Source organism: Oryctolagus cuniculus, chromosome 10 (assembly GCF_964237555.1).
Source record: "Oryctolagus cuniculus chromosome 10, mOryCun1.1, whole genome shotgun sequence".
In the NCBI taxonomy this organism is placed as follows: Eukaryota; Metazoa; Chordata; class Mammalia; order Lagomorpha; family Leporidae; genus Oryctolagus; species Oryctolagus cuniculus.
Window position 1 is genome coordinate 79,083,454 of NC_091441.1, and position 19,352 is coordinate 79,102,805.

Sequence of the window (19,352 nt, forward strand, 5' to 3'; positions counted from 1 at the left end):
TTCATATCCATAGGGCTAGGCCACAGATCGAAGCCTGGTCTCCCATGTGGTTGGCACACAGCCAAGTATGTGGGCCATCATCTGCTGCCTTCCTAAGAACATTAGCAGGAAGTTGGATTGGAAGCTGAGGAGCTGGGACTCAACCAGCCCTCAAATATGGGATGTGGACATCCCAAATGGTAGCTTAATCCTCTGAGCCACAGTGCATAATTACATTCCAAATCATTACAATGTAACATCCCATAATGATTTTTGAGATTCATTCCATATACAACCCTTTCATTATTCCTGGTTAATTCTCCAGAAAATGAGCACTTACTCATTTCCCATAGCTCTTTATTTTTTCCAAAGCCATATGTATCTCTCGAGAGACGAAGACACCACTTATTACAGCTGTAGGTGATTATTATAAGCACTTACTATGTGCCAAGCATTGCATGATCAGCCATTAATGCATTATCTCTTTGAATTGCCTCAACAAATTCTGAGAAAGGTGTTTTGATCCCCGTTTTATTGAGGAGTAAAAGTGAATCTTGGAGAGTTTAAATGACCTTCTAGAAACCAAAGTAACACAATGACAGAGTGGAGATTGCACAGAAGAGTTCCAAAGTCCACTCTTAACCACTCTCTGATAGCCAATACAGAGAGCTGTAAGATGATCATGGCTGATGGACAGGCTGACCAGTTCAGCACTTCAAGAATTTTTAAAGATAGGGCAGGGTGAGACAGGCAAAGATGATGAGTTTATGAAGTAGATTTTCCTTGGAGACTCTACTCTGTAATGCTTCTCCAAGAGAAAGATGGATGGCTGCACTCTTCCTTAATGTGGTAAGAGGGACTTCAATATAACCACTCAGCTGTTTTATGGGGGCAAAGTGGACTGCACTGACTCCCATACAAGACATCAGAACCCAGCTGCTTTGGCACCAGAGTGAAGGAGTGTTGCCTTTGCCCAGAAAAAGCACCACACTCCAGAGTAAGTACAGATGAGAAATTCTACATGTTTCTAATAGACTGCATGTGGGTGAGCCACCTGGGAGAGAGTTGGTCCAAGAACTGCCTTATGTTCTATCTCATAGGGCCACCTAAAGCGTCTATGAGACTTCAGCAAAAAGAAATTGGGTGTATAACACCAAGTCCTCAGGGAATAGGGTTCATTTTCACAGGTCAAAGGAATGCAGGTGGGAGACCATTCACCACGGTGAGGATTCTAAGGAACCCACAAAGGTACTGTAAATGAAATTGGTGCCTTCAATACACGCTAGCTCCAGAGAACATGATACCATGTTATAAGGGTATCAATCAAATTAAGAGCCTCCTGTCCTCCCTATCGTCCTCCCTGACTCCCCTACCACCCCCAGATCCACATTCAGCCTTGGTGGGATCAGAAACTGCAGTGCTAGTTCAGAAGGAAAAACAGTAGCTGGAAGAAGAGAAGAGTCCACAGACTCACACGGTGATCTCAGCTGGAACAGAAGTTCAAACTGAGAACTATGGTTATCATTACTCCAACGATGTTATGTATTGACACTGTGATTTTGTCTGTCTATAGCTGGAGAGACAACAGAAACATCATGGGGGCTACCTTAGTTTATATCTGAGGGCCACAGAAGGACTCTCTCTGATAAATAAATACAAAAGGGTGGTGAGAGACAAATACATAATTACTATTATGACACCCCATGAGTACAGCTTGTTCAAGATTACCAGTGATATTTGTGTTATCACTCTGCAATCTTCTTAGAGGCGCCTCTTTCAGTCAAGGAAAGTCCAAGAAGTTTGGTTTCTGGTCCGCGTCCTCACCAATATCCAACTTGCTATTGATGAAATTCATTTCAACTATTGCATTAGCCTTTCCAAAAAAAAAAAAAAAGTCCCCATATTTAAAATGAGGACAAAATTGCTGGGTTTGATTTTTAATGGATACACATATCATCATAAAAAGAAAGGAAGACTATGATTTTCGCAAGCCTTCCAGTTCGTGCAAAGCTCTGTGTGAGATAGGCTGGAGGAGAAAAGAATCTCTGTCTCAGGTGGGGTAAAGAGGTAATGTTGGGAAGGGTGGGTCTCTGGGGCAACTGCAAACTACTGGCAGTAGTGGGTCTCAACTATGCATTTACCTCATTGTCCTAAAGACCTTGAATTCTAGGTAGAAGCTGGCTTTGGGGGTACTTTGTAGATCTGCCATACCTGGGAACAATACTTCGATTCTTCTACTTGCAAGAAGTTTCCAGAGACAACCCAAAGGGGATTGATTTATGCTCTATGTTGTCCAGTAAAGTTTACACAATATCCACATATGCTATGCAAGGCTTTCAACCCTCTGCCTGGAGATGTGCAGGAAACTTCCATCATTAGACAGTTTTGCATCCCTTGATTATAGATAAGAAAAGCCAGGATGGATAGTCAAAGCTACAGCTGAGCACTTGTAGGAAAATTTCAGGTGGACAGTCCAACATATGGAAGGTATTCTGAAAACCTTATTAATTTGCCAGGGATGAGATGTGTACTGTGTGTGGAATTTCAATATGTCACCCCTTTTTGTGATAAAATTCAAGTAAGGCCCTCTTTGGGGATGGGGACAGATCCATGTTTCTTAGGGATTGATGCTTAAAACTTGAGAAAAATCTCTTTAAGAAGCCAAAGTACAGCCGGTGCCACGGCTCACTAGGCCAATCTTCCGCCTGCGGTGCCAGCACACCGGGTTCTAGTCCCGGTCAGGGCGCCGGATTCTGTCCTGGTTGCCCCTCTTCCAGGCCAGCTCTCTGCTGTAGTCCAGGAGTGCAGTAGAGGATGGCCCAAGTGCTTGGGCCCTGCACCCCATGGGAGACCAGGAGAAGCACCTGGCTCCTGGCTTCAGATCAGCACAGTGCGTTGGTTGCGGCGGCCACTGGAGGGTGAATAAAGGGCAAAGGAAGATCTTTCTCTCTGTCTCTCTCTCTCTCTCATTGTCCACTCTGTCAAAAAAAAAAAAAGTGCAAAAATATCTTAATTTTGTAATCTTACATAAATGCAATAATATGTTGCAAAACAAAGGAGAGTCCCTAAAGCTTCAGTTTCATTAGCTTCAAGGTCAAACTTTTTAGGATAAAATTAAGCAAGTTTCTCTGTAGTCTATGGATGTTTACCTCGACATGAAAGGGACAAGTAATTTATAGCTAATCAGAAAGGGCCATGGCAGGGGACCTGCACAAGCTAGCCTTCTCTTGACTGTGGTCCTATCTTACTGGAAAAGGGCACAGCCAACATGGCCCACCACGCTTAAGAATGATATGCAGGGCTGGCGCCGTGACTCACTAGGCTAATCCTCTGCCGGCGGCGCCGGTGCCCTGGGTTCTAGTCCCGGTCGGGGCGCCGATTCTGTCCTGGTTGCTCCTCTTCCAGTCAAGCTCCCTGCTGTGGCCCAAGAAGGCAGTGGAGGATGGCCCAAGTGATTGGGCCCTGCACCTGCATGGGAGACCAGGAGAAGCACCTGGCTCCTGGCTTCAGATCGGCACAGAGCCGGCCGTAGTGGCCATTTGGGGAGTGAACCAACGGAAGGAAGACCTTTCTCTCTGTCTTTCTCTTTCATTGTCTAACTCTGCCTATCAAAAAAAAAAAAAAAAAGATATGCAATCCATTAGTCTCATCTGACAACTCGAGAGGCAGACTATGCCATCATATTTTTGCAAATACCAAGTACTATCTCAAGCTCCATTTCAGAATTCTTCTCGAGGATTCTCCATAAAGGTGACATAACTGCATGTAGAACCTCCAGGAAGTGCTCACAACCAAATCATTCCAGTAAGAGCTGCGATTCCAGGTTGTAGTTTTGACTTACATAATTGTTCTCTCTTCCTTTACATATCTAATTTATTATTGTCCAAAGATCTAATTAGTTGGGGCTGGCGCTGTGGCACAGCGGGTTAACGCCCTGGCCTTGAAGTGCTGGCATCCCTTATGGGAGCCGGTTCAAGAACCGGCTGCTCCATTTCCAGTCCAGCTCTCTGCTATGTCCTGGGAAAGCAGAAGATGGCCTAAGTGCTTGGGCACCTGCACCCGTGTGGGAGACCCAGAAGGAGTTCCTGGCTCCTGGCTTCGGATTGGCGCAGCTCCGGCCTTTGTGGCCAATTGGGGAGTGAACCATCGGATGGAAGACCCCCCCACCCCGCCTCTCTGCCTCTCCACTCTCTGTGTAACTCTGACTTTCCAATAAATAAATAAATCCTTAAAAAAATAAAGATCTAATTAGTAATTAATCCACAGGAGTTACGTGCTACGAGCATGTCAAGAAAACAAAGAAGACGAAACAGAGGAGTTAGCTATTAAAAATTCATTCATAATAAACTTTTGTGTAAGTGGAGACTTAGCCACAATCACTTTAAATAGGTTAAAAAGTAAAACCTTTCTTTAGCTAAGTGATGGTATTCCAGCATTTCCCTAAGGCAGTGTGGCAACACAGTAATTCCAAGAAGAAAGATACTTTGTGGAAGAACCAATCTAAAATCAAGCAGTATGGTACTTCTTGGAGACTCACAGAGCACATTAAAGGCTCTGAGAAGTGCTGCAGAGAGAAATTAAGAACTTGTCCATATATCTTTAATTCAACATTTCCCAAACATGTATTAACCAAAAAATCCCTATGAATCAGAGCAAACACATCTGAAGCTCTGGTTTCAGCATTAATTTTACATTTCTAAAGCCTCATAGATGATGCACTTGATTGGGTATTAGAATTCTTTTATGCAGTTGAACAAGACAGTTTTTCAGAGAAAATCAAATGACCCAAACCCCATCTTTGCAACCACACTGCTGCAAATAGGAATCTGTACCAACGTGGAGGACCCATCTGCTTTAGCTCACAGAACGAAGAATTGGGAAGCTTTTCAACATGACATCCAAAAGAAGATTGTGATTCTGCCATGGGGAAGTAGTGACACACTCCCTTCTTAGCTTTGTCTTTGTTTCATGGCATGCAACTTGCTCTCTCCTCCGTCTCGCCACCCTTCCAAATATATATATATATATATATATATATATATATATATATATAAGCTCTTATTATTCTTTTCTTTCAGCTGCTCTGAGTTGGGGAACTGAGAATATTCTCATTTATTTGTTGAACTGGTTCATAAAAATAGAAAAGAGTCACAAATTTGGGGGATAATCATTCATATTACGTCATTTCTGTGGTGATCAGCTTACTTTAAGCTGGCTCTTTTTATCAGAATTCAAGCACCTCTGGACACACTGGTTTTCAGAGGAAGTTCTTCCTCAGATGATAATTTTTTTTAACCCTAGAACTTCCATATTAACTAGTTAAGTCAAAGATGCAGTTGCATTTTGAACAATCCATCTGTTTGGAAAGAAATGTTTTCAAGCTCAGAGATATCTCTAACTCTAAGGAACACCCTGACTTTTTGGGTATTGGATTATCTTTATCGCCATTCCAGGACAAAGTATTTCACAGGAACCACTAAGAATACAGAATTGATGCAACATTCGTTTTCTCTGAAAATTGCAGGATATTTTGTGCTGCATAGTTTCTGAAAACTAAAAGCAACCAAAGAAATAAACCCATAATTCACATTGACAGTATTCTCTTTTGGCAAGTCACTCAAGTTTTCTAAGCCTCAACTTCTTCCCCTGGAACATGGAGATCATACTCAGACCTCAATCTCAGTGATGATAAAATGAGAATTCCATGGCAAGCATTTTTGAGAACAGTGAACACAAAGCAAGTACTCAACAAAGAACAGTTATGGGGCCAGCACTGTGGTCCATCATGTTAAACCACCATCTACAATGCTGGCATCCCATTATCAGAGCGCAGGTTCAAGTTCCCCACTGCTTCACTTTTGTTCCAGCTCCCTGTTAATGAACTGGGAAGGCAGCAGAGATGGCCCAAGTGCTTGGATCTCTACCATCCATGAGGGAAACCCAGAAGGAGTTTTAGGCTCCTGGCTTTGGCTTAGCCATGCCTTAGCCATTGCAGACAGCTGGGGATAAATCAGTAGATGGAAGATAGCTCTGTCTCTGTCTGTCTATCTCTGTCTTTCAAATAAATAAATAAATAAATAAATAAATAAATATATCTATCTAAAATAAAGTAAAACATAAAGAAGTTATTATTTAAATCTAAAAGCTTAAGGAAGACCCAAAAGCCTCCTTCTCCCTAACCTGTCAAAGTGAGAGGGACTTTTTAATGTTCAAATTTCAATTCTGATTAACTATCTTGTTGGAGTCCTATTTCTTTCACATCATTAAGATACATTTACTAAAAAATCTAATCACAGATCCTTTGAATGTTATGAGCCATAAGCATGATAAGGAAACAAAAAGTGCCACAAAGAGAGAGAGCAGAATAGTTAACTCTTAAATGTTCATTCACGAGGAACAGACATGTAGGTGGGAGCTAAACTACAGTTGCCCTGAATCAGTGAGAGAAATGCACATCGCTAAGAATGAATCTGCCATCTCCATTGCTAGATTATTATTATTAGATTTATGTGTGAGTAAAATTGAACTAAATGGGCTAAAGTCACATTTGGGGGGTCTTGTTATAAATTAGCCCAAGAAATCATAGAGATTGAGGTGAAATTTCCAAAAGCAAAGTCTTCACGAAGAAAACGAACAGACCAACAATTCCTTAGTGTTAGCTCCACCCTGCTCCAATCTGTTACTTTTACGTCTAACGTCAAAGGCAAGCTCTCTTCATTCCAATTGTACCCTGAACACTCTCCCCCATAAAATGCGGTTTAAAGGCCAGCTGCAGTGTGGAGCCTTTTCTCGGAGCCTACAGTTTCAAACAAACGACTGGGCAGAAGCCAGAATCTATATGGGCTCACGAAGACTGTAAAACATTTGGTGCCGAGTGGAAAACGACGTCTGTGAGCTCTGCCAGACGTTTTCAGTTTTCTTGCACCTGTGCCAAGTGTTTTTCAGCTCCCCCACCCCTTTCTTTCGAAGGTGGGGGTTGGGGGTTGGGGAGATAAGCAAGCTTTCTGAGGGCATATGCCATAAGAATTGAAAAACTCATTACCACCATTACACACCCGTTTCCTGCCCAGTCCCCTTTCTGAAGGTAAAATGAGGACCTCCAGCCAATCTGAGGACTGGAATTCTGAGCACTTAGGCTCCTTGACATTCATCTTGTCCATTAAAGTATCACTGTGGACTCTGAAGACCATCCCCAGCACAACCCTCACTATGTTCTGTCTGAAATCTCTTTCTTAAACTTTCATTTGACTCACCTTGCCCACTGATGACCCCAGATTGCCAATTATTTCAAGGAAATAATTTGCAAGTTGACACAGTTTGTAACATGCAAAAATATGTGTGGAGGAAAGTATATGTTTCTTAAAGGAAGAACACCCAAAATGTTTTCGGATGAAAGTGTGAAAATGTCTAAACATAGATGACATGATACAGATCATGAGAAAGTCGATTTGAAATTACCCTGGAATCTTGCAATAATGTTTTCAAAAGGGGAAGAATTAAGGGAAGAGAGGATTTTCATCCACTCTGTACAGTAAGGCTATTATAAACAGACAGTCCCACCATAGTATATTTATTCCCGTGCATTATATCACTCAATTCAATAACCCCATAAAGTGAACACTCTCATTTTCCCAATTTATAGATAAGGAAATGGGCAGTTTAAAAAGATTAAATACAATTAAGTTGTACTCCTAGGAAACAAGGTTTGAACTTGATCTCCTGTCTGATTTTCTTTGAGCTGGCCACATTTCTCTCCAAAAAGAGCCTGTTCAGCCCTTGCAGTGGTTGACACTTAAAACTTATACCACTGTTAAAATATAATTGTTCTCTTAAGACAAAATACACAGTTTTATCAGTCATTCTGCTCTACCAAAAGTGAGAAAATAGGATCTTCTTTCTTTGGGCATGTTTCATTCAACAGAAATGACAGAAGCAGCATCACTGGGTCGTTGCATTTGGCAATGGAGCAAACGGAGAGCAGGTTTTGATGAGAAGATGATGCCAAAGGGGTCTTTAAAAATGTCAGTGGAATCTTATCACTCCCTTGCTTAAAACTCCCAATATTCACTATTTGCCCAATAAATCCCAAATTCCTCACCAGGACTTACGGTGCCAGGAGGACCCTTGTACAAGGCTTCCAGCCATCACATTTCCCCCAACTTAAGGAGCTGCTTTCTACTACAGGCCATTTGCTTTCATTTTTTTTTTCATCTGTTTAACTCCAATTCACCCTTTAAATCTCAAGTTTTGGTCCCTTTCTCACTGAAACCTCGATTTTAATTAAGAGGCCTTTGATGTTGTTTGGCTCAGTGCTTTTTTTTTTTTCCCCTTCACAGTGCCTAACTGAATATGTAACTCAATTGCAAGGGCAGAAGAGTACGTCTGTTGTGCACAACAATCAGCATAGTTTCTGGTTCATAGTAGGCATCAATTTAATTTTTGTGGGAAAATGAATGAATACAAAAAAAGCACAACTTACCTTGGTAATCCTTGACTGTCCAATAAGGTACAGCACATCTGAAAGTTTAGCCAAGAACTTGAACACCTTCTTGATTGGACACTAATGTGATTCAAGGATGTTCTTGCCTGTGTGTGTATATAAAAAGAGATCTTCAGGGTGGGTATTATGGTACAGGGTTAACATGGCTTGGGACACCTGGACCCCCTATCGGAGTACCTGGTTTGAATTCTGACAACTCTGCTTCTGATCTTGCTTCCTGTTAACACACATCCTGGGAGGCAGCAGATGATGGACCAAGCAGTTGTGTCCCTGCTATCCATGTGGGAGAGCTGGATGAAGTTCCTGGCTCCTGGCTTCAGCCTGGCCCAGCCATGGCTGTTGTAGCCATTTGAGGAGTAAACTAGCAGATTAAAGATCAGTCTCTCTCATTCGCTCTATTTCTATGCCATTCTACCTTTCAAATACATAACAATAAATAAAATGGAAAAATACTATTAAAGGAGGCCTTACCCTATATTAAAAATATTGCAAGTCTTAGATTTCTATTTTTAAGGCCCAAATATTATACATTGTGTATAAACACATATATGTTTATGCATAAGGAGTCTTCAAAAGCAGAAAATGTGTATTATGAGAAAATAACATGGACTTCAAATACTTTTGCTCCAAAATTAATGTATTTTTTAATTTCATTTTTCCATGAAATTTTTGAAGCACCCTCATACTACCCTTCTTGATCTATATAGTATATGCTTAGGTATTATATATAATATACATTTATATGAGTAACTATCAACATGTTTATGATTTTGTCACTGTTGATGCTATTTTTAGAGTAGCTATGTGCTAGGCACTGGCTGAAGCAACTTTTTATACATTATTTAGTCCAGTCTTCATAAAAACTGTTATATAACATCCTCAAAACTGGTTGGAAGAATGGCTATAGAATCCCAAAACTGAATCGCTTGTCTAACTCACAGCAAACCAATCAATCACATCAGGGTGGTAGAAAAATAGGTATTTATTGCAAAGCACAGAACAAGATTTAGTGAGCTAATGATCAACTCACACACTTGCTGGGGAAAAGCAGTGATTCTTAGAGTTCAAAGTTGAGGATGAGCAGTATGTTATCAGTTCATATGTGGTCTACAGTGCATGTCACCTTACTTTGATTGGTCAATGAAGGAGGCCAGTGTGTTTCTTTTGGAGTGGCAAAGGTAGGCGCTAGTCTATTTGGGTCTTAGGGAGAATGGGTATTAATTTGTTTGATGGAGGGGCCTGTGAGGGCCTGAAAAGCTCTCACAATAGAGGCTAGCAGTGAGATATTAACTATGTTAATTAAAGGGGCAACTGTTATCTTTCTGATTCAGGGTTTCAGCTCTGGCATTACCCTTGGGGCATTATTTTAACTTAATAAGTTGATCTTTACATGGGAACTGTAAGCTAAAGTCTACATCAAAGGCATTAAGGGTAAGGGCTCGCTCAACTTCAAAATCTCCTAGAATAGTGTTAGTATCATCATTTTACATATGAAGAAGTAGGGCTTAGAAAAATTGAGATATCTACTCAGAACCAGAATTAAAATAAATGATTATTCAAAATCACTTATCTTCAAGGAAAATTGAATTTCTATTCATTATCCCCACTGAAAAACCGAAAATAAACTCCCTCTTCTTTTCTCTTCATGCATACACACAAACACACAAAACCCCAAGCAATGTAAAACAATAAAAATCTATTCTGTGATGACAGAAAAAAGAAAAACACCATATATCAGTTAGCTTTGTGTTACTGCCATGAAATACCTGAGAAAACTACTTTTACAAAGAGAAAAGGTTTATTTAACTCATAATTATGGAGACCAAAATTCCAAATGGCAATGACACTGGTTTTGGCTATGGAAAGGGGTCCCAGGCCAACGGTGAATTCTGTGCAGAGGAAGGATCACACAGCAAGCAAGAAAGCAGACAAACAGGGTAGGCCCCAAGTCAGGCTTTAAGAACAATCCTCTCACCAGAATTACTTTCCAAGGTCAGTTCCCCGAGACCAAAGAGCTCAGCTCCTAAAGTTCCACCATCTTCCAATCGCACCAACTCTTTAACACATGGACCTTGGGGGACATTCAACATCCAACTTAATATTGGAACCATAGCACACCATGAGAATGAAGGCTGCAGGAATGTTGAAACTGTACATTGAGCATGCTGTTGTCACAAACTTGGACTTACACCTGATCAAGAAGTACATCTTTTTATGAGTTGAACTTTTTGGATGTAGCAAGTCTATGACTATAAACCAGGAGTCAAAGAGAAGTTCACTGTCTCCATTCAGAGCTATAACTGAGGATATTCCATTAGTTAAACTACAAATTCTCTTTCAACTGTAAAACACAGTCAGTCACTCTCATATACAAGTAGACAAGCTTAGAATTAAAGCTTTGGGTTGGTGGATAAAGATCCTAGTTTCATGACCAGACTTTGTCACAAAGGTTTTAGGCACATAAGTAGGGCTCAGTGAAGTGAGATTTTAGATTGTATTAGGGTTGTACTCAGTATGGTGCTTTGGCAGGTCCATAGTGACAGGGTGGTGGCCAAAGGCAGCTGTGTGAGCCAGATGTTAAGATGTTCTTCCTCCTCTCGCACTGCAGCTTTGCTTCTATTGGTCTTAGGTACAAGGGTACCACAGAGGATGTGATTTGAACTCATCTAAAACGCATTCAACACACATGAAGAGATGTATTTATCGAGCATTACACTCCAGGCAATGTGTAAGTACCTAAAAATTTCACTTCTACAAAGAAGAGAGGCAAGGGTTTAAGAAAGGAAAGGGAGAAAAAGAGAGTACCCACAGGACCAGGTTCAGAATTTGGAGAACACTTCTAGTTTTGGCATTGTAATGCTCAGTCTTCCATCTCAATTTCTGCCTCTTTAAGGTAGATCAAATTATCCTCCCTCCCTTATTATGTGGCAGGAATGTGTTTCCCAGTTTTTGTTACAGGTTCTTGCCCCTACATGACATAAGAATTCAAAATAGAGGGATATGTAAAGTGCAGTAATGACAGCAACATTTATGTAAAGTGACAAGTGCAAGTATATATTCAGGTTTGAGTGCAGGCAAGCTCACAGGAGAGATACTTACCATGAGAGGGCCAGAAGGAGAGGGCTACCCATGAGGAGAGAACACAAGCTAAGGATAAAAAGGGTCACCCCATGTCCACTGGCCCTCCCTATGGGGTAGAGGATGGTTCCCTTATTGAATATACAAATGGGATGGAGTTTGGTGAGGTTTCAGTATGCGTGAGGTCTACGGGGAGTTTCACGACATCTCCATGGGGAGCTTGGCTTACACGCACTCATCATTGTGTCTACCCTCTCGTGCAGAAGGAGACTTAAGTGAATCATGGGAAAATGAATGTGTTTGACTGGCATGCAAGTGGATGGAGTTAATGTACAGGGCTAGAGACAGAAATTGTGGAGAAACACCTTCCAGCTCATTTTCCCCCAACTTTATGCCTATTCTGGGCCCCATATCAATTAGGTGGTTATGATGTCAGAGGCAAAAATTTAAGATGAAATTGCTCTGTATGTTATAAAGTTCTTATTGTTGCTCCATGGGCAACTCAAAAATCATTTTCCTAATGATGCATCTAATCATTTCTCATAAGCCAAACGGGAGAACTCAGTGGTAGCTGGAGAGCTAGAAACTCTAAGCAAATGCCCTCTTCACAGTGCCATGGCCCGGTTGTGAAACATTAGTTCCTTCTTGATATAAAGCATTTTCTTGAATTGCAGTGACTCTTTCACTAACAGACAGAGGTGCATTAGTGGGAGATTTATGCTAATATCTCAGCAGTGGAAATCATGAGGCTCACTCTATTCTCATTCGGTCTGAGACAAGCAGCCAGGGTATGTCCTTTAACAGGATTTCCAGGAAGGACACTGCAGCTTCAGAAATGCTGATTTGTTGGCATTTATATATTCCAGGAAGAGGGCTATCTTAAGTGTATCAGAGCCTACAGCAGAAAATTATTCCAATGCCCCCTCCTTCCTCCATACATCCCCAGCACAAGAGAGGAGCAAAAAATATCCATTGGCTACAAAAATGCTGGCATTAAGAAAGAGCCTGGAACTGTTTAGAAGAACCCTCATAAGACAATAGTACAGCTCTCCTGGAGGAAGGAGGGTGCTATACATGCCCAGCAACTGCTCCCAGGATGGCCCTGCCAGCATGTGTAACGGCCAACTGGTTCATCTTGCTAACTATAACGCTAGGCATATGGGGAGGGAGTGTTTATGGATATATACATACACCATACATTTTTGCAGCAAGTACATATAGAGACCATCCAACTGTATATTTTGCAGACATACAAATACGCACATATATTGTCCATATGTTCAAACAATTTTAAAAGTATATCATGAACAAATAAGGATCTCCTTACACTAAAACTTGTTGGAGGGACCACAACGGACACTGAGACCAGTTTTTGAAAGATAACACAGAAATGAATTTGAATTCCAGTTTTAACCTTTCCAGCTGTGTGGCCTCTTTTACAATACAGAAATAATAGTAGGATCTACCTCATGGGATTACTGTGAGAACTGCAAGGGACTGTGCATGTAAAACACTTAGCCTATTGTCTGTGACAAGGTAAATTCTCAATAACTATTATGAATACTAGGTACTGTTCTGAGTTGTGACCACCAAAAGTAGATAGGTATCAAAAAAAAAAAAGTACATAGGTATCAAAATCAAGAGGTCAAACAATGGCAGACATTATTTGGAGTATGGAATACAATGCCTACCTAGAGCCTTCCACAACTTAATGTACACCTTGTACTTCCCACCATACCTCAAACACAGGGCCACCATGGTCTCCACTCAAATATACCACTGTACTTTCATTAGATATGACCTTGAAGTCAGGGAGAGAGTGTTTCTATCTTTGTTTTTCAGCTCGTGGACCAGAGACTGGTTCTTGGCAGTAGTCAATAAATACTGGTTGAACAAACTATTATGAATGGGTGACACACTCCATGCCATGCTTTCTGCATACAGGGAACTGTCTTATTTGCTCAGGCAGGGGTATGCAGAAATGTAAATTATCACAGTAAAAACTGATTTCATAAACAAAGAAGTTAAAGTGAAGAAGTATAAAACAAGACACATTCTATCTTTAGACATTTTCCTTTACTGAGAACATACAATGTACATGTATTCCCTAATCTTTAGGACAATACAAAAGGATAAATGGATAGCTGATATCACAGTCTTGTGTCATTTTTCTCCATTAAAGTGTTCAGCCTTAGCTTTTAAAGCAAAGATCTGATAGACCCTTAAGAAAAACCTGTGAGAACAGTTCTTGATATTTTTGATACTCACAGACACCTGCCTTTTAGAGTCTTCTTCAACTAAACAGAAAGAAATTTTAAATTTAAAACTTCATCAAGATTTTTAAGGGGCCAGCATTGTGCTGTAGCAAAGCCACCACCTGTGACACCAGCATCCTATACGGGCGCTGGTTCGAGTCCTGGCTGCCCCACTTCTGATCCATCTCCCTGCTACTGGCCTGGGAAAAGCAGTGGAATGTGGCCCAAATGCTTGTGACCCTGCACCCACGTGGGAGACCAGGAAGAACCTTCTGGCTCTTGGCTTCAATCTGGCCCAGCTGCAGCCATTGCAGCCATTTGGGGAGTGAATCAGTAGATGGAAGAGAACTCTTTCTCTTACTTTCTCTTTCTCTCTGTTTCTCTCTCCCTCCTTACTCTCCTCCTCTGTAACTCTGCCTTTCAAATAAATAAAATAAATCTTTAAAAAAGTCTTATGTGTTTTAGTTTTCACAGAAAAGTAACTTTTCACGTTCTTTATCCATTCACAAAATATTTAATCAGTTATGTACATAACAAGTACATTAGGCATTAACAGACTTGGGAACATCATCACCTAATCTTGTCAGTATATCAATAAAATGATACGTGTATTAAAGTATTCTGGTCATTACAGAATATGTTTTTGAAAAGAAATAGCTCTGCCTGTGTTGCCAGCATCCCATAAGGGCTCCGGTTCCAGTCCCAGCTGTTCCACTTCCAATCCAGCGCCCTGCTAATGCTCCTGGGAAAACAGTGGAAGATGGCCCAAGCCCTTGGGCCCCACATGGGAGACACAGAAGAATCTCCAGGCTCCTGGAATCGGCCTGGCCTAGCCCTAGCCATTGGGCCATTTGGGGAGTGAACCAGTGAACAGATGTTCTCTCTCTTTCTCTCTCCCCTCATCTCTCTGTATCTCTGCCTTTCAAATAAATAAATCTTTTTAAAAAAGAAAAGAAATAGAGTAAATTATTAGTCTGGAAGGTTCATTAACTAGATGTCAGATATGAAAAAAATTTAACTGTCTTTGGAACGACTTATAAAACATCTCAAGAGTTGAAGACAATAAAATTTCAAAATTCACCTTATGAGAGTATTTTTTTTTTTTTTTGACAGGCAGAGTGGACAGTGAGAGAGAGAGACAGAGAGAGAAAGGTCTTCCTTTGCCGTTGGTTCACCCTCCAATGGCCGCCGCTGCAGCCGGCACACCGCGCTGATCCGATGGCAGGAGCCAGGATCCAGGTGCTTTTCCTGGTCTCCCATGGGGTGCAGGGCCCAAGCACCTGGGCCATCCTCCACTGCACTCCCTGGCCATAGCAGAGAGCTGGCCTGGAAGAGGGGCAACCGGGACAGAATCCGGCGCCCCAACCGGGACTAGAACCCGGTGTGCCGGCGCCGCAAGGTGGAGGATTAGCCTATTGAGCCACGGCGCCGGCCCTTTATGAGAGTATTTTTTAACGCCTCTCAGGCCAAGACATTGATGAAACGTTGGTAAAGACTAAACTCTCAAGCAAGGACATTATCATAAACACTGTAAGTATATTACTGACACAAACTACTTCTGCTTTTCTTCCTCCTCAAAGTACTTGAGTATAACCAAGGCTTATGAGGCTACCTTTCAGCACAATTCTTGAGTTGTCCTTAAGCAATCAGAGCTCTACCAAGTGGCTTCTTGCAGAAATAACCCTGTGAGGAACAAATAGATTGAGTACCCCTAGCCCCCAATCCCATTCCCCTGATTTACTTAGCCTAAATGTTACCAAAGAAAATATATGAAAGCATGAAGAAGACAATCAACATATTTTACATTTCATTGGTAAATATTTTGTATTTTGGTGAAGTTGGTTAATTCAAAGTCTCTCCTGAAGTTCGAATCTCGAATGCATTGAGTTATTATGGGTCTGCTGAATTTGAGTCTTGGAACAAGGACAGAAAAATCTCAGGATGGAATGTTTTCTTGAATGGTAAACAATAAAAATGTAAATCCAATTACAATGTTCAAAGGTGTTTTGGTGCCCAATGCAAAGAACAACTATGACTTGTCAGGACACCCCCACCTTCAAACTGGTTGTTTTCCTAAGGAAACCCAGGACCCAACTTTCAACCATTATTTCAAAGAAAGTTTATGGGGCCAGCGCTGTGGGACAGCAGGTTAAAACTCCAGTTTGAAGCCCCGGCATCCCATTTGGGTGCCGGATCTAGTCCCAGCTGCTCCTTTTCCAATCCAGCTCTGCTATGGCCTGGGAAAGCAGTAGAAGATGGTCCAAGTACTTGGACCCATGCACCCATGTGGGAGACCTGGAAGAAGCTCCTGGCTCCTGACTTTGGATTGGCTCAGCTCCAGCTGTTGTGGCCATCTGGGGAGTGAACCAGCAGATGGAAGACCTCTCTCTCTCTGTCTTCACCTCTCTTTGTAACTCTTTCAAATAAATAAAAAATAAACTCTTTTAAAAAAATAACAGAAAGTTTATGCTGAGTGTCTTATTATAATGCAATAGCCCTGAGAAGCCTCCATATTAAGTGATTCTAAATCATTACCTTCTTGAAAGAAATTTATTATCCTTTGTAATTCAGTAGTTTGTGGAGGAGATTGAAGAGGGAGTAGGGTAAGAGAAAAAATAAATCCAAATCCTTGGTTTCCACAGATTTGTGATCCTGGGTCAACTCACATATATTCATTTCCCTAAAGTGGACCCAGATCTACCCTTCTTCCTCTCTCTTAATAGAACACCAATTTCAGTCATATACCTCTTATGTCTCACATACCTCAAGTAACTTATGAGACTCAAGTGAAGTTCTAGGGGTAGAGCCCAAAGAATAAGCCAATCAGTCCAAGGCATTTCCTGGTAACCCTGATTGGTTTAAGGGCAGCCCAGTGACCAAAACTAATCCAATCAGCATGGAAGGTATCAGGCTCGGGAGAGAGGTACTCCTTTTCATTTTCATTTGGCATGAGTAAGGAAGTAAGGGATCTTGGTTGCTATTGGCAGTCAATGTATCCATGATTAAATCAACGCCATATCTATATTCATAATATTGACAAAGAAGATTTAAAAAGAGTTCTTAAGGGCCCTAATATAGTTAAGCCCTTGTGTTACTCAAACAGCAAACCTGTTTGTCTCCCAATTTTCTATGAAATAACAAATCACCTTATTACTTAAGCCAATTGAATATCAGCTTTTATGATATAAAAGAAAAACTACTATATTAAGTGTCCATATTGATTCTAGGATGTATTTCAATTTGAAAACATTAAGCAGTACATGGGGACATGGGAGGAAGTACTTATTAGAATCTATAAAATAAGCTATAATACAAAAATATGCTACAGTTGACTTGGCTCATAATTTTGAAATTAGATTGTCCACTTAGGATTTATGATCTATAATTAGAAGTGGTTCCAGTTCAATGGTTACTTCTTCGTAGATGGCAGCCCAAAAAATCCTATACCTCATTGATATTAATTGAATAGATAATTCAAAGTATATGATTAACTTTTTAAAATTCTTTTCATTTGTAGGCAAATGTACACAATAAAACTAGATTTTGTAAGAAAAATAAAGACATTATTGAAAAAAGTTGAAAAGAAAATTCTTCTTAGACACTATGAAGTACCCCTAATTCATGTAATTCTTTTCTTATCATTAATGGTGATTTACCTGAATCTCAAGTTACTAAATATCTGTAACCAATTTCTGAATTCTTTATCTCTAAATGTTAGTTTGCTTAGCTCCTCTCCTCTGCATGGGATGTACTTTCAATTTTGGCTGGACTCTGAGCCTGAGTCTCAGATACAACTGCCTCATAAAGCAACAAACAATTCTCTTCCTTTATTCAGTAACACACTTTCAAAAAATACTTAAAAAGATACTGACACGTTTTAAATTTGCCACTTAGTTTTTTTTCAAAAGATGAAACTACGAAGTTTTCTAGCACAGAGCACTTCTCAACATGCTCTATACCATCTTAATAAACACAGAAGTAAAGAATGCTTAGTTAAGCCTGAAAACAAATATAAATCAACATAATCACACAGAAATATAAAATTCAGTAAAAAAAAAAAGCATCTCTTTATCACCTAAGAACTATGTGAAAGATTAATCCAGATGGAATGAATTAGTATTAAAATGAATTAGAATTAATGAGCATAAAAGGGAGAATGTAATATAGGAGTTGGCATTTTGAATAACTCCACTGGGCGATTTGTTTTAGAGGTTTTGTTTTTGTTGCTGTTGTTTTTTAAATTTTCATTTATTTTAATTTATTTAGAAGACACATAGAAAGAGATCTCTTCTGCTGGTTTACTACCTAAAAGCCCTCAACAGCCAGAACTGGGCCAGGTTAAAGTCAGGAGCACAGAACTCAAATGGGGTCTTAAGCCATCATTTGCTGCCTCCCAAGTGCACATTAGAAGGAAGCTGGAATGGAAAGCTGGGCCAGAACTTGAATCCAGGCACTCTGATATAGGACTGAGGCATACCAACAACCATCTTAACTAATGTACCAAATGCCTCTCACTGTTTTTTGTTTGTGAATCAGCTATTCTGATTCCCATTCATTCAACATTCCTCACATACAGAAATATGAAATTTAATGTTATGATACATTTAGACCATTTCCCTACAATTTAAATGAATTAAATTGTTATACTGAGAAGTAAAAGAAGAAAACTTCAAGGAAGAAACTTTATGAGTATTAGAGCTGCTAACTTTGTTTTTTTATTATCTTCAAAGAACAAATTAAATAGGGATATGGCTTTTACTTGGTTAATGTGATCCATAAGACAGTAAAAACATGCAAATTTTAAGAAAATTTTTTTTCATTTTGGAGCATTATCACTGTAAGCCACTGATGACTCAGAGAAAAATGATTCAAATTTTTTTGCAAGAATATTCTGTCTGAAGCATAGATACATTCTGCTATTTCTTAGAACCACATATGACAATACTGGTGGTGGAAAGCAAAAGGGGGGGGGATCAAGTATAATAAATATAATGGCTAAACAGGTAATAAAACTTCTGACATAAATTTACTTTTTAGGTAAAGCAGATTTTTTTTATTGATGTGTAAAGTTTAAACTAATGTTATATCCCTTGAAATGGCCAAAAATCATTTTAAAAAGTGAATTTTAAAAACCTGCAGCAAATAGTAGGCATTCAATAAATGTTTTTACTAAATTAAACTGAATTGATTAATGCAGCACTCCTCACAGGTCCTGTGACAATCAGAGCAAAGACTATTTTAAAATTAATTCATGCTGAAAAATAAATGGTTGAAGAAACTGTAGCTTGTATTACAATCTATTAAACTCTCAATGCATTAATACAATAGGGTTATAATATCTTCATCAGTATAAATTTAGACAACTTGCATTTATCTGAGAAGAAAAATGTAATAGGCTGTTCGTGGTTAAGTATGCAAGCAGTAATTTACATATCTTCCTAATACCTGGATCATCTTGTGTGAGTAGTTTGAACAACCACAGTAGCAAAGAACACTTATATGAAGTAAACTTAACTAGAATTAGCCAAGAATTTTAAAAT

The 19,352-nt window shown here is 40.0% G+C and overlaps 1 long non-coding RNA gene across 1 annotated transcript in view; it reads right to left on the reverse strand.

Annotated features, from left to right (window-relative positions):
• The window catches only part of LOC138844078 (uncharacterized), a 292,978-nt gene that overhangs the window by 97,557 nt on the left and 176,069 nt on the right, over positions 1–19,352 (reverse strand). The window contains exon 5 of the long non-coding RNA XR_011379483.1: positions 8,459–8,565. This is a non-coding gene — a long non-coding RNA (uncharacterized lncRNA). The remainder of the gene's footprint in view (positions 1–8,458; positions 8,566–19,352) is intronic.